Consider the following 15,577-nt stretch of genomic DNA (forward strand, 5'->3'; position numbering starts at 1 on the left):
CCAATACTCTCTGTCCCTAGTCCATCGTGGCATCTAGCAGCTTGACGTGGTGCCTATAGTCTTCGTGTAATCTGGAGCAGAGTCTGGGGAAAACTGGAGTCCGTTTAAACTCAGGACCGGGCACGGTCTCTAAAGACCAGGGTTTCTCTGCCAGTAACAAATCACCCTTAACTTTCTTTGTAAAATGTAGGCTAGCACTTTTCGTAAATTCACAGATTATAGAATTATTCATCCAAACTATTCCCTAATAGAACATACTGTGGTTTTATGGACAGTAACCTTTACGCAGATCCACCTATATCTTTGCAACCTTCACCCGTACACCCCTTTTTCACAGTGAATTGGGATTTAGTTGCGACTTAAAGGATGACCGTGAAGTCCTCAAGCATAGGAAGGAAAGGACACTGAGAAGACCAATGTGGTTGGAGCAGAGGATTCAAGGGTGTGTGTACGGCAGGGAGCAATGGAATTCTTTACATTATTGATGGCCCTATTCATCTAAATGAGTTTGTACTTTATTGTAGAGACCAGAATTTCACAGAACACTAGCCCAGCGAGATGCTAACCAGTGCTCCAAGACTGAGGAGTTCGCTTGTTTACTAGATTGGGGAATCTGAATTATGAGTCCCTTTTTGAAAGATTCACAATTGATATTAGAAAATTAAAGCCTCTGAGAAGTCCTACAATGAAAAGGAAACCTGGTTAATTTTTGTATATAGGTGAATCAAACTTATTTGGAAGGGAAATGTTTTTTTCCCCAGAACAACTATCAACGTCTCCAGTAATAATTTTCCTTAGAGTTTGGGAATTTCTACTGTCTGCTATGGGGGGAACTATGGTAGAGTTTGTATTTTATTTTGTTTTGCTTTTTTATGGTTTTTTTGGGTTTTTTTTGCGGTATGTGGGCCTCTCACTGCAGTGGCCTCTCCCGTTGCAGAGCACAGGCTCCGGACGCGCAGGCCCAGCGGCCATGGCTCACGGGCCCAGCCGCTTCGCGGCATGTGGGATCTTCCTGGACCGGGGAACGAACCCGTGTCCCCTGCATCGGCAGGCGGACTCTCAACCACTGCGCCACCAGGGAAGCCCCTGCTTTGCTTTTTAATTAGGAAAGGGACGTTGTCTTATTTTTAGGAAGATCACTTTGGAAGTGGTGTATGGAGATGGGAGAAATGGGAATCAAGCAGAATACTGCAGGTTGTTCACATAAAAGATCATTACCTCTAAGTTGATCTTTCTGAAGAGAAGGCTGACTAGTTCCTCGCTTAAAAGTCTTTACTGACCCCCAGCCCCGCCTCTGCCCGTGGGGTAAAGTTCAAACTCCTGAACGTGACTGACAAAGCCTTCCATGTTCTGGTTCTTGCCTTTTTCTCCAGTTCCATCTCCAATCACTTTCCCCTCCTTCATAACAAATTCTCAAACAAACAACACCCCTCTCCCCTAACCTGAAAGGCTTGTATATTCCCTTCAGCTGCTCCTGCTAGAACTCCTCTCACTGGCAGCGCTTCTCTTCGTCCACTTGCCAGATGCCTCTTCGTCTGTCAGTATTCCCCTCAGAGATCAGCTCCTCTCTGAGCTTTCCAGACCCATCCCTGAAACCCTGCAACCACACTGCCAACTCCGCCCTCTACTCCTGTGTAGAAAGAAACACTCCTGTTACCTGTGTTCCTGTGGTTGTGATTACCGTGCAGAGTTCTAAACTGCGAACTCCTTCAAAACACCATTTACATGTTGCTCGTCACTATAGGCTTCAGGGCTAGCATAGCACCTGGCACAAAGTAGGGGGTCAGGGTCATTCAAGTGAATATGATGATGGGAACTGACAAGAGAAAAATGGAGAGAAGGGGAAAGAGTCAGGAGAACTGTAGTAGATGGAATCAATAGGTCTTGCTGATTTACTGGGTGTGGAGGCTTGCGGAGCTAAGGCACACCCTGAACCAAGCCGAGAAATACCTCAGGAGGAGGGGTTTGGGAAGTAGGGGAAGATGAACTCCATTTTAAACTTGCTCTGTTATTTTTATTTTTGTGTGGAGGTATAATTTACATACAGGGAAGTGCATAGGTCTTAACTGCACAGTTAGATAGCCTTGGACAGGTAGAATCTGCTGGCTTTGAGGCGGCTGTAACACATCCAGGTGGAGGTATTCTGAAGATGGTCAGAAGTATGTGTTGGAGGAGAGATTTTGACGCTAGAGATTGAGTTCTGGGGTCCTTTGAGAAGTGGTCCCGGGGATGCAGATGAGGTGGCTCCTTGAGGATGAGAAGCCCAAGATCCATTTTTTGACCTAAAAGACCAAATACACTCATGAAAGCAGTCATCCCCTCCCTGAGAGTCCGTCAATTGCTTCCTGAGTGAGTGACGGGGCTCCTATTCCCAGTAATTATGGTCAGCACATACCATGCCTGAGGAAAGAATGCTAAGATAAACAAAAATGACTCATGGACCAATATCAAAACTGAAAATTACATTAACCATGCCATCTGTTAGCTTCCGAAACAGCAGAGTCATTTTCTTATTAACCCATTAGGCAAATAAATGTTCTCGGCTGGAGGTTAGCATTCATTTCCCCCTAAAGTATACTGCATTTAATTAAATGTATAGGAAAAATTCTATTGGCCTTAGGAGTTATGGTGATGTGGTGGGAATATCTCTAGTCTGGAAGTCTAGACAGCTTTGGTTCTTTCTCCAGCTCTCTCTGGACAAAGAGAGAACTTTTCTAGGTCTCTCTTGACCTAGGGCAAGACACTTGGCCTCTCTGAGCCTCAGATTTTCCTTGTAACCTGAAAAAATATTAACCTCGAACCCTGTACTCACTTGACTCCTCAACAAATATTTTTCAAGTTTCTACTCTGGTCTTGGATTTGACCTGCGTAAGAATCCCTGCTCAAACAGTTCTTTGCTCTGGCCTCTGGCCAGATAGCCATCACTCTCAATTTGAAAGTATGCCTTTACACTAGAAAGTGTTCTTTACACTAGAGGATGAAAAAATGAGGTATGCACAGCTCAGCTTCTTTACAGGAATTTTGTTCTGGCTCAGACAACTGGGTATAATAGTGTCAATCTGGGGATGCAGAGGGAACACTGGGATCGGAGTTGAATAGACCTGGGTTTGGGTCCCAGTTCTGCCACTTATCAGTCTGTGACCTGGAATAAGTTGCCTGGGTTCTCTGAGCCTTACTTTCCTCATCTGTGAAATGGGGTTAATGATACTCACCTCCTTGTTGTTTTGAGAAATAAGATGATGTATGTGGAAATGCTTCGTGATTTTCTTCCCTATTATCCTAGCAAGCAGCAATTGCCCCATGCCTTTCTTCACCTCAAATATTCCAAGTATCCAAGCCATTCACCCGAGCAATGACTCAGTTTATAAACAGTTCTTGGAACTTGAAGGACCAAAGTGGCCTCACTTCTCTCAGCATACTCTTAGCAGTTTCCTTCTCATTTCATTTCATTTCAACTTGAAATCAGGTCCATTTCATCTCAACTTTGTACAAAGTGGGAATGTGGTTTCCAGCCACATTTTCACTCTTCCAATACACTGTTGATGTCCTAAGGAGGTCATTTTAATTGGATTTTATTGATAATGCGTCCATATAGACCATGACAACCGAAAGGATCTAGAAATCATGTCATGAGGTCCAATTGCCTTATAATGAAGATTCCGAGGCTGAGAATAGGGAATTGACTTGCTCAAGGTAACCTGGTGGTAGATTGACATATAGGTCTCCCGATTCCTGGTCTAGTAGTTCTCTTTCCCCTAAACCAAAGAATCTTTCCAATCCTGAGCTATTTAAACTGTTTGTATCTCAAGTGATCTGAAAGCTATTTGCTTAATCCACAAGGGTTCTCCTTGCCCTTCTGTGCTGAAGGACATTCACTAATTTAGACAACTGTCATGTCCTTTCATGGGAATTCAGTAAGGTAAACTGTGGCACAATGAGGGACAGCAAAAACCACAAGGAGATCACAAGTATGTGGCAACTCAAATTAGAGTTGAGACAGAATATGCGTTATCGGAAAAAAAGACTTCAGGGCCCTTGGATGGAAAATGGACTGCGACCTCTTTAGTCCACAGAACACTGATACAGAGAGAGAAGCAATAAGGGTTCCCACATGGTGCTCTCGTCTTTGAAATTGATCAGGGTCATGAGCAAGCCACCACGATACGGACAGCTCTGGGTGACAGTGGAGGCAATTTTGGTGACACTGTATGAGGCCTCCCATGCACATCTCTTCCTCCCTCCCTTTCTCCTTTTCTTTCTTCTCCAAACTTACCTTGAGCACTTTTTTTTTTAAAGAAGATGTTGGGGGTAGGAGTTAGTTAATTAATTAATTAATTTTGCTGTGTTGGGTCTTCGTTTCTGTGCGAGGGCTTTCTCTAGTTGTGGCAAGCGGGGGCCACTCTTCATTGCAGTGCGCGGGCCTCTCACTATCGCAGCCTCTCTTGTTGCGGAGCACAGGCTCCAGACGCGCAGGCTCAGTAGTTGTGGCTCACGGGCCTAGTTGCTCCGTGGCATGTGGGATCTTCCCAGACCAGGCCTCGAACCTGTGTCCCCTGCATTAGCAGGCAGACTCTCAACCACTGTGCCACCAGGGAAGCCCTATCTTGAGCACTTTTAATATACCAGGTCTTACATTAGTTCCTTAACCCTGCTTTCTTTTTCCTTGGTCTCCCTTTAGAAACTCGTCTGTCTTTCTTATTCATCTCCCCACCTTTTTTACTCTTCCTCCTTCTCTTCCACTTGTTTCCCCCTCTTCCAGGTGTCTTTCTTTCATCGATAACCCGGAAGTCAGCTGTGGTCTCCTGGTACATGAGATCCAGATAATATTCATAATCCTCATTCCATGCCCTGTAGAATTCCAAAGCCTTTCCAGATTTCTGAACACTCTCATGGGAGGTGGTCACCTCTGACTTCAAACTCTGAACTTCTCTGAATTTACTTGGTTCATAGGCCATTTCACCACCAACACAGTCCCCCGACCCCCAGTCCCTTGCCAGTTGATTCTGACATGAAACTCTGGTTTTTACGCAAAAAAATGATGCAACGACACTGTAGTGGATTGAATAGTGTCCCCCGCAAATTCATACCCGTCCAGAACATCAGAGTTGGTCTTATTTGGAAATAGGGTCTTGGCACAGATAATCTATCAAATTAAGATGAGGTCACAATGGAGTAGGGTGAGCCCCAAATCCAATGACTAACGTCCTTATAAGAAGAGGAGAGGACATATCAAAGATATACAGAGAGAAAAAGACCACGTGAATATGGAGGCAGAAGTGTAGTGATGTAGCTATAAGCCAAGGAATGTCAAGGATTTCCAGGAGCCACCGGAAGCTGGGAGAGAGGCAAGGAAGGGTTCTTCCCTAGAGCGTCGGATGGAGCATGGTCCTGCTGAAACCTTGATTTGGGAATTCTAGCCTCCAGACTTGGGAGAGAATAAATTTCTGTTGTTTTAAGCCACCAGTTTGTGGTACTTTGTAACAGCAGTCCTAGGAAACTAATACAAACACTGTTTTCATTTGTGTATGGAGTCAAAATTTACTGAGGATTTGAGAGTGGAGGGTGGGACAGAGAGTAATTTACATTTCAGATCTCCATCCCTGCTGTTTCAGTAGGTCCTCTGCCACCCCCTATTCTTCCTCTTCCATTCAACTTGCCTCTTTGTCCCTGCTTCCCATGAAGTCCACAAACTCCAGATTCATCTGGCTCTAGGATGCAGAATGCCTACTCTCAAACTCAGCTCCCAGCTCACCATTCAGGCCAAAACCCCTCCAGATACTCAGCTGCACAAAATACTTTGCAGGGAGTAGCGCCCAGTAGACACTGGCTAGTATTAGTATTACATCATTCTGAACCCCAAGACTCATCAGTAAATGGTTGGTTGATTGAAAATACTTTTCCTCTTAAAAGGGAAAGGTGGGTTTTAAAAACGATTTCTGTCCCCCTTTCAGAAGACATGTTCCTGCTTTACTTCCATCCTTCTGCCTGCCAGACACAATGGGATAGGTTGTTGGCCTTAACCGTAACCCTCACCCCACCCTTTAGAATGTCAGGATGTAGACGGTGGAAGCTGAGAGAGATGTGTTTGTCTGTCAGTCAGTGGATGCTGCCCTGGGCACTTCGGGGAGATACTAAAAGAATACAAGCCTGCCCTGAAGAACACTCCGGAAGACCACCCTTGGCTTCTCTTCTTTAAAAGCTTTGTTCAGCTTGTTTGATCTCTCGCATCTTCTAATAATAATCTCTTGCATTCTATTTCCTCCTTACAATATTTCCTCTTCTCCTATGTACCTATAGGAGCTTTTAAATGTTCTGTCACCCTTATTATTCTATTTTTTTATGCTTGTAAATTTCTAAGACCCATGGGGTGGTTGTTCTTTCCAATTTTCATGGGATATACAGGAAACTTAAGTCTAGAGGTAAAGTAAGTTGCCCAAGATCATCTGTGTTTAAGTGACAGAGCTTGCCCCAAACTGCAGACTGGTGCCCTTCCTGCAAATGTCATGGACTTTCTTCGAGTGGTTGTGAACTGCAGCCTTTAGTCTAGAAAAATCCACTTAATTCAGACTAGCCATCTTCTTGTTGGAGCAAGAGCTCTGGATACGTCCGCTTGATTCCCTTTAGACACCACTTTGTGTTTTAAGAACTGATTTCTAGCCTGATTTTAAATTAGGTTTATTAGTTGGTTTGAAGAACTCTGTATTTTGACTCGGGCTTCAGAGAAATAGTTTTACTAGGTTACACGAATATTTTGAAACTCAGTCCTTACTTATTTTTCAATTCAATAAAAGTTTGCCCAAACAAAGCATCCCACAGGCGAAACTCGTGCCAGATCCCAGATGTTTAATACGTTTGCTTCAGATATTGGAGTTCATGGCCTCTTATAGTTGTTAAACCAAAAAATGTAAGACCATGGAAAGGATTTTTAATATCTAGGAGTGCTGCAAGGTCAGGCTGGATTCTGGTCAATGGCAGCAATTCAACAACCATTTTGACCACAGATTCTTCGATTTTTCGTGTGTGTGTGTGTGTGTGTGTGTGTGTGTGTGTGTGTGTGTGTGTAATTTAAAAAACGATCCAAGCAGACAGTTCAATGAGGGGGAGCATGAACTCTTTAGGTTTGATTCAATTCCACTTCATTTTGGTTGATCTATGCAGAAATGTTAAAAAAAATTAAAAGTTCCTTTTCTAATCCTACTATTGACCCTCTAATTTGTAATCACTCACCTGGCTCTGCCATTCAATCAACCAACCATTTACTGATGAGTCTTGGGGTTCAGAATGATGTAATACTAATACTAGCCAGTGTCTACTGGGCACTGACTGTGCCAATCATGATGCTGTTTTCTGTGCATGTGTTATATCGTTTAATCCTCACATCTTCACTACTGCCCTATCACCACCTTGGTCCCAGCGACCCATCTCCCTCACCTCTATTCTAGTTCATCAGCTAGCAGTTTCTCTGCTTCCACCTTTCCTCCTGCTCTCTACAATCTATTCTCAACCCAGCAGCTGATCTATATAAATGTTAAATCAGTTCATGTCATTCCTCTACTCCAAATCCTCCAATGGCTTCTCAGTCTATTCAGAGTAAAAGCAAATGTCTTTACAATGGCCCACACTATCTCCTTTTACCCCGAATCCCACCCCATATTCCTCTGTCCTCAGTTTCTACTCTTCTTCCTCTCTTCTCTCACCCAGTGCCTCTGGCCCTCTCACTGTTCTGAGAGAACAGTGAGAAATGCAAACATGCCTTTCTTCTGTATGGCTTACATATTATATTACATCTATTAAGGTAGGAAAGTGGGACATGATTTGTTTCAAACAATTAACAACAATTTAGTGATCTATTGGTGGGGATAAAAGAAAAATCCAAAGCCCACAATAATTCATTTTTTTCAACAATCTTTAACTGTAGGAAATTTGACCAAAGACAGATTTCCCTTACAAATTAAAAGTCAAGGTTAGTGAGGCAAAACATTTTTATCCCAATGGAATATACTTATTATCGTTGGGAGATTGTTCATTTTCACCTACTGTACAACGTTAAGTAGGGATTTTTATGTTATGGGCATCTAATGCTTACAATTAACTTACTGAACCATTGGATAAACAACGATACCCAAAAACTAAAGTTCTTTTGAATAATTGAAAAACGAATCATTTTGTCAAATGTGTTTCAGACAATTCAGAACATAATTTCTGGAGCAATAAACCTTTAAAATAATTTTAGTCATGTTGATGGATTTTTAAAATGAAGTATTGACCACTTTCTTGCCTCAGTAGCCAGACTATGCTATGTGTAAAGTTTTACTTGATGATGATTCAGAATTATCATTTTAAACCTCGGTGGCTACACTTTGCTATATTATAGTACAGTGCGTAGGTCTGTTTGTCCCTACACTGAATGGCCCCGGGCAACTGTGCTTCTTGAGTCCCTGTGTCTTCTTTGTAAAGTTCTATGTGGGTGATTAGGAAGGGAAAAAGGAGTCACAAATGGGCAATTTGCATCCTGAGACTTTTGTGGGAGCCTTAGATGTGTTGATGCGCTAAATGGAGAAGTAAGGTTATGTGCTAATTATAAGTGAAAGGGCCTTAGATCATTTTAATAACCTCTTTCTTCACCATCGCCTCCATCTTGATGCTTCTGCAACAGCATCCAGCGGCTGCAGAGCATTGGCTACTTTTAGAACTTGGGATCAGACACACCCTGACACATTATCTGGACCAGAGGGAGCATAACCAAAGAGAGTATGGAGGGATGGTGGACAAAAGTTCCATTCACTTCACTTTTTTTTTTTTTTTTTTTTTGCGGTATGTGGGCCTCTCACTGTTGTGGCCTCTCCCATTTCGGAGCAGAGGCTCCGGGCGTGCAGGCTCAGCGGCCATGGCTCACGTGCCCAGCCGCTCCGCGGCATGTGAGATCTTCCTGGACCGGGGCACGAACCCGTGTCCTCTGCATCGGCAGGCGGACTCTCAACCACTGCGCCACCAGGGAAGCCCTCACATCTTGTTTATAGGAAGTTTTGTTCACAACACTGAAATTGTCATTCAGCCCAAGATCAACTCAACGTGCCAATGAAAATATTTATATATATACTCCGCTGTTGTTGTCTTAATCATATTAATTTACATTTAAATAGTATTTTGGGGCTTCCCTTCCATTTTTTTTTCCATGTCATAAACAAAATCCTAAGAGGTGAGCACTTAAAGCAAATGAAAATGTATGCAAATCACAATGGGATGAAAATGCCAAAGACCCAGTTTCAAAGAATCTTACAGGGACCTAGTTGTTTGAGAACTCATATCAAGTCTCTTGTGTTTAAGGGTCAGAAACTAAACATGCGTTAATTTAGGCAAAGGATGCCATTTATGGGTTTATACCTGATGTGGCTTATGTACAAGGGAACAACAGGGTGCATCTTCCCTCAGGACTGAATGGAACCAGGAAGTCTAATGCCTTTGGAAGCATATCAACTTCACTCTCTTTTATTATATATTGACTTCTTCCTAGGAGACATGGCCACCGAAGTGTCTTCTATTGCTAAAAAGAAGACTAACTGTTCTTTCCTGGCTATAGTTTGAAAAAAAAGATTCTAGAGAAAGATTGTGATTGACACTGCTCAGGTGAGATGCCTTCTCATGAACCAATCAACTGATTAGGGGAGTGAAATCATGGGAAGATATAGTAGCTTCTCCTAGGAGTACAAGTTTGGAGTGGAAGGAGGTGTGGTTCCCATGATCAGACTCTGAATAGATGTCTACTCTGGACATCCTAAACTTAATCCACAAAGTTATTTTTTTTTCCAGAACTATCCTATTCAATTTTGGGAAATGAAATATTTGCTGAACTGCATCACAATGTTGTGCTGTGTTTAAAGGGGTCAGCACAATGTCAAAAGTGATGAGCAGGAAAACTTCAGGTAGAAAAGTTGAGTCCTCATTACTTTTAGCCAGTCCAGGAAGTGAAGAAGGAAGGTGGAATCTGGAGATGGTCCAGAGCAGTGAAAGGAAACTAGTGAAGGATGGGGAGATAGTGACTAAGAAGGGCTAAGCAAGGGCTTCCCTGGTGGTGCAGTGGTTAAGAATCCGTCTGCCAATGCAGGGTACACAGGTTCAAGCTCTGGTCTGGGAAGATGCCATGTGCCATGGAGCAACTAAGCCCATGCTCCACAACTACTGAGCCGGTGCTCTAGAGCCTGCGAGCCACAACTACTGAAGCCCGTGTGCCTAGAGCCCGCGCTCCACAACAAGAGAATCCAATGCAATGAGAAGCCCATGCACTGCAACAAAGAGTAGCCCCCGTTCGCTGCAACTAGAGAAAGCCCGCGGGCAGCAAAGGCCCGAAGCAGCCATAAATAAATCAATTAATTAAATAAGTTAAAAAAAAAAAAGAAAGAAAGAGGAAGGTCTAATTGTTCCTGGCTGCCATTCTATAAACATGAGGGAACTAGATTTAGGATGATGTTCACATAATCTAGAACAGACAAAAGGGAAGAAAAACAGTCAATAATAAATGATTGAATTGTTGAATCAATCTGAAATTGTTGAATCAATCATCAATCTGTTGAAATCTGATCTACCTTTGGGCTTCCTTTTAGGTTAGACATATCAATTACCTATTGCTGTGTAACAAGCCTTCCCCAAACTTAGTGACTTAAAACAACATGTTATCATTATTTAGTTCATGAATCTGCAATGTCAGCTGGGCTCAGTGGGGAAGGCTTGTCTCTGCTCTATGAGGTATCAGCTGGAGCAGCTCAACTAGGGGCTGGAGAATCCACTTCTAGATGGCTCACCACATAGCTGGAGAGTTGGTGCTGGCTCAGCCAATGTGAGAGTCATGGCCCTTGTCATGTGGACCTCTCCACAAACTGCTTGGGCTTCCTCAAATCATGGTGGCTGGATTCCAAGAGTAAGCGAACAGAGAGAACCAAGCAGAAATTGTATTGCTTTTATGACCTAGCCTTGGATGGCATATTCTGTTATCTCCACATTCTGTCATCTCCACAGTAGTCTCTTGGTCAGTCAGTCACTATGGTTACCCTCGACACAGGGGAGAGGACATAGATCCCAACCTTGATGAGAGGAATTTCAAAGAATTACAAGCGTGATTCAAGCCACCACGCCAGCTAATACGTTTCCTTATGTTTATGACTATTCAAGCTGGGTTTTCTGTTATTAACGGCAGAAAACATTCTTATTGATAGAATTAGTGTCATCTCAGCTGTGGGCAGCAGAATGTCTTATATTAACCACTCTCAATCACAATACCAATTGTAATATGTTTACTAATAATTAGTTACTAATAATTTAATACTTAGGTTTTGAAACTAATTTTTTTTTTTTGCAAAGCAGAGCGGAATAAAGCTTACCACTATAATAGTGTAAGAGTCATTTATTTTAATTCTAGTAGACTTCTCTGAATGGGTGATAAGAGGATGGCATCAGAGCAAGGATACAGTTCATGGGAGCATTACTCCAGGTTGAGAGCTATTGGCCTAGATGCCTCTTTGAGGCATCTCCTTCTAAGATTTGGAAGGAGACTTGGAGTTTGTGTACTAAAGGGTCAAATTCATTTCCTTCTCTGCATATGCTGTAGCTAAGCCAGTGAGGTTAAAGACTTGGGATGACGTTTGATATTCTCTTTCTAATTCTGATGATCTTTTTGTGGGCAAAGGAAGGAATAAAGGAATTCTTCTTGATCATCTGCATTGTTCTACCCCACAATGAACTCTAATAAAACAAATCATTTTTAAGTGTCCACTGTGTTCTTAGCATTCTGCTAGGCGTTGCAGATATCATGATGATAAGATGTGGTTCTCTAGAAACCTAGAAAATAAATAGAAGGCAATTGGAGAGCATCCGGAGGCTATTTAAAATTAAGGGCTAAACCTGGAGCTCAGAGACCTGGTAGGGGCTGAGGGGTGTTGGGCTGCTTCAGGTCCTGACCTTTCTGAGGTCCACTTGTTCGGATCCTGAGTTCCTATATGTTTCCATTGTTCCCTTACCAGGATAGGGCTGGGACTAGGATCCCATCCACTTTCAGTTGAATGAATTTGAGTGGATTTCTATTACTTATAACCATCAGAGCTTTGTCTAGAACAAGTCAAGTATTTATAGATGAGGTGGTCATTTCCATGGGCCTTGAGGAATGGCTTGGGTTTATGTGAAAACAACTACGCCTGGGCTTCACAGTTTACCAATCAAGCCTGCGATTTCATAAAATAAGCTTGACTTTTAGCGTCACACACAACCTTGGGTTAAATCCTGGCTCCTTGATCACTTCTTTGTGATCTTGGAAAGGTTACTTACCTGTAAAGTTTAGATATCTTCTCTGCAGGGTTTCTGCAACAATTTTGAAAGGTGTATGTATATGAACCGTTAACACAGTGCTTGGCACATGGTAAGTCAATGAAGAATGGCAGCTAGTATCATTCCAAACATATTTGGATGGGAGACGAGAAGTAATTTTCAACCTTGTTTCCAGTAACGTAAAGTGGTTTTGCTTGAGTCATTTTGTATTTCTCGACATTTTTAAAGTGACTTTCTATGTTTAGGGGGGTGTGAACCTGTGTGCACATGTGTTTGTTTGGCGAGGGCACTGTTTATCTCCTGTTTCCCCCTTTCCTTTGGAAGCTGTAGTCACTCTGTTTTTGGACTAGTTATTGTTATTAATCAGACAGGCAGTATGTGAAGAACAGGAGCGATGAGTTGGTCAGACTGCCAAGCAAGTTCATGTTTTTCCGGAAACGCCAAGTTGTTTCCTGAGGGGATGTTTTTCAGGAATGGAAGGGTATGCTTCACTGGCCTTCACAGACCCTGTCCTGTCCCCTGAGTGCTGTCACCTCGCGGAGTGATAGGATAGCTCTTTAAAAGCCAGTGCACGGAGATGCTGTCCAGCTGTGCTGGAAGTGCGCTTGCACTGTTGTTGTTGTTTCCCCTTCTGGTAAATAAACCCACATCAAGTAGGAAATGGATTGCTGACCTCCCACATTTCCTCAAAAAATATCCCAACATTTTCAGTCCCATCATAAACTAGCAGGGTGGGAGAGGCTAGTGAAAGGCAGGGAGTAGTGGGGGAGGAAGGAATGTCTGAAAAAAATGGGATTGTAAAGTGTTTTGAGACACCCCCCCCCCACACATTACTAATTCGTATAAAGACTAATGCATATTTCAAACTAACAGATTAAGAAGCAATTATCGTAAAAATATGGTTCCTCTGCCAACCGCGTTTATTCATGAAGTCTCCTTATAGACTTGGAGCGGATTTAAGGAGAGGGGAAGAAAGTCTTGGCATTCTAAGCTGCCTGGGGATTTTGCTGGGCATATGAGTTTTCCTAAAACTCTGATGAAAGCAAAACTCACAAATGATAGGTTTTCAATTTTATTTCAAATAATGATTTTCAGTTGCATTTGTAAACAACCATTAATATTCAGAAGTAGCCTTCTGAAGAGTTAAAAATCTTTCTCTCCTCTGCTGTGGCAAATATTTAGATTTTACATCTAACCAGAAGAACAGAAAAAGTCAAACAGGATTTTGCCGGGGCTGGGAAACTGAATCCTCTGACTTACCATTGGTCCAGTTGGTGACCCCAAGTGACTTGGGAGGGGAATCCTGGGCATGCTGGTCTGGAACTCTGGGGCCACAGTGGGGTAAGAGCACCTCCTCCACCCCATCCCAGAAAATCATGGCTGGAGGGTATGTCAGGCAATTATTGCTGTGTAACAAATAGTCCCCAGATGCCATAATATAAAATGACAATCATCTATTATTTCTCACCTGTCTGCTTGTCAGCTAGGGATTAGCTCCTCTAGTCTGGGCTTATCTGGGATGCTCTGTGTCCCTCCTCCTCCTTGGACCAGGTGTCTGGCCCAGGCAAAATTTTCTCACAGCATTGGTAGAAGCACAAGAAGGCAAGCAGAAACATCTGAGGCCTCTTCAGGCCTAGGCTCAGAACTTGAACACTATTCAATCTCATTTTATTGGTCAAAGCAAGTGACATGGCTGAACTTATAATCAAGGGGTAGGGAAATATATTCCACTCCTTGAGTGGAAGGAACTTCAAAGTCATGGCAAAGAGTATGGATACAGTGAGGGCTGAAGCCAGTACTGTAATCTACTACAGAGAAGAAGGCCTGTGACTCTGACTGTACACTTGGTGAGTGGAATCACACAGCTTATCTGCAACTGTGACAGACCACTCTGTTCTGTGGTATTGATGATGGCGATCATAACTTGATGCTATTAATCAATCAGTATTCCTCCTAACTCTTCTAATTTTGGTTCCATATCCCTCCCCAGACAACCTTCTGATTATCATTTAGCTTCCTGTATGGCTGTTTCTGCAGGGTATAGTAGTTTCACCTTTAGATACAAATGTCTGGGACCTAGAATAATTCTATTTCTTGTGTTATTTTAATAGACAGGCCCTATTAATATTAATAGGCCCTATTGTCTAGTTCACCCTCTAGTGAGCCTGGCTGAGTCTTCTTCTTTAACAGAGTTTAACTTAGTAAGCTGCAGGGGAAGAGAAACAAGTTTCTGAGCTTGAAAAGCTGAAAGTCAGTTTCCATACTATGATAAATTCACACTATGTAAGCAGTGGGCAAGTAACCACCTTTTTGGGGAGCCCTCTACCATGGTGTAATTTTTTGCCCAGATTTCCATAGTTCCTACATATAACCCCAGCACTTTGCCTTTAATAATGGAAGGAAAGAAAGGTCCAATTCACATAATCCTCCTGTTGGGCAGCCAAGCACATGCATGGTGAACCAGAGGGCTTCAATCAGGGGAGCACACCACTAGATATTACTGATATAGGAATAAGATCTCACAGAATTATGGGAGAAACTGGGAAGTAAAGGAGAAAAAAGGAAAAAAACTCATCCCGCCACAAATAGCCCCTAGTTTATTCAACTATGTGTCCTGTAGATTAATATACAGTCTCCTTGGTAAGATATTCAAGAGGCTTCAGAGCCTATCTTTGTATTCCTATCTTCCATCACTCCTTAGTACATACTCTGAGTAACACTGAACTTCCTGAGGCTCACAGGGAAACCCTTCAGAGCGCATGAAAGTGACTGACAAGGGCTGATAAAGATGATGATGATGTCATGGTTACGCCATGCTTGTTTTCTTGTCAAGATGTCAGCATTTGGATCGGGTGGCCATCAGAGAGAGAGAAAAGAGCTGTGTATCCATAAGGATTTTTCATTATCCATTTGGGACAAACTTAAAGTCTCTATGACCTTAATACTTTCTCTGATTAATTTTCGTGTTTCATGTTTCCCATGCAATGCCTAGAGCAGAAGAAGATGTTTTCTAGCGTTTTGTGTAATCTCTATGTCATCATTTACGGCAATGTTAATCAAGGTAAGTAAAGCTAGCTGTTGGGGAAAAAAATGCCCCAGTATTAGTAGTTTACACAAAAAAGTTTGTTTTTCACTCACAACACAATCCAATCAAGATTAGTGGGTGGTGGATGGAGTCAAGCAGAAACCAGGACGTCTTCCATCTGGTTGCATTCTTAGCTTTAGCAATGGTTAACAATGGTTTAGCGATGGTCCAGGGTGG

The sequence above is a fragment of the Leucopleurus acutus genome (assembly GCF_964270905.1).
Source record: "Leucopleurus acutus genome assembly, chromosome: 1".
Lineage (NCBI taxonomy): Eukaryota > Metazoa > Chordata > Mammalia > Artiodactyla > Delphinidae > Leucopleurus > Leucopleurus acutus.